The following is a 476-nucleotide window of genomic DNA, read 5'->3' as shown; positions in this document are numbered from 1 at the left end:
TGGACAGCAAGGATATCCAACCAGTCCATCCTAAAGGAAATCAGTCCTGAATATTCATTGGAAGGCCTGATGCTGAAGCTCAAGCTCCAATACTTTGGCCACCTGATGCGAAGGGCTGACTCTCTGGAAAAGCCCCTGATGGTGGGAAAGATTGAAGGCCGGAAGAGAAGGGGATAACAGAGTATGAGATGGTTGGATGGCATCCATTGGCACCAACTCAATGGACATGAGTTTGAGCAAGCTCCAGGAGTTGGTGATGGACAGGGAAGCCTGGCGTGCTGCAGTCCTTGGGGCACAAAGAGTCGGACATGACTTAGCAACTGAACAACAACTATTTTGGATGCCCTTTTGCACCCTTTCTGCCCTTTAACCCATTTCCTGCCCCCAGGGTCAGGGCTGGACCCCAGGTGGACCCAGCCCTCCATAGCTCAGCTCCTCTGAGCTGAGACCCAGCGTGGTGGCATGGCAGCCCCACT

This window comes from Bos taurus, chromosome 2 (assembly GCF_002263795.3).
Source record: "Bos taurus isolate L1 Dominette 01449 registration number 42190680 breed Hereford chromosome 2, ARS-UCD2.0, whole genome shotgun sequence".
NCBI classification, from domain to species: Eukaryota; Metazoa; Chordata; class Mammalia; order Artiodactyla; family Bovidae; genus Bos; species Bos taurus.
The sequence above is the reverse complement of the archived record's forward strand: the minus strand, read 5'-3'. Positions refer to the sequence as shown.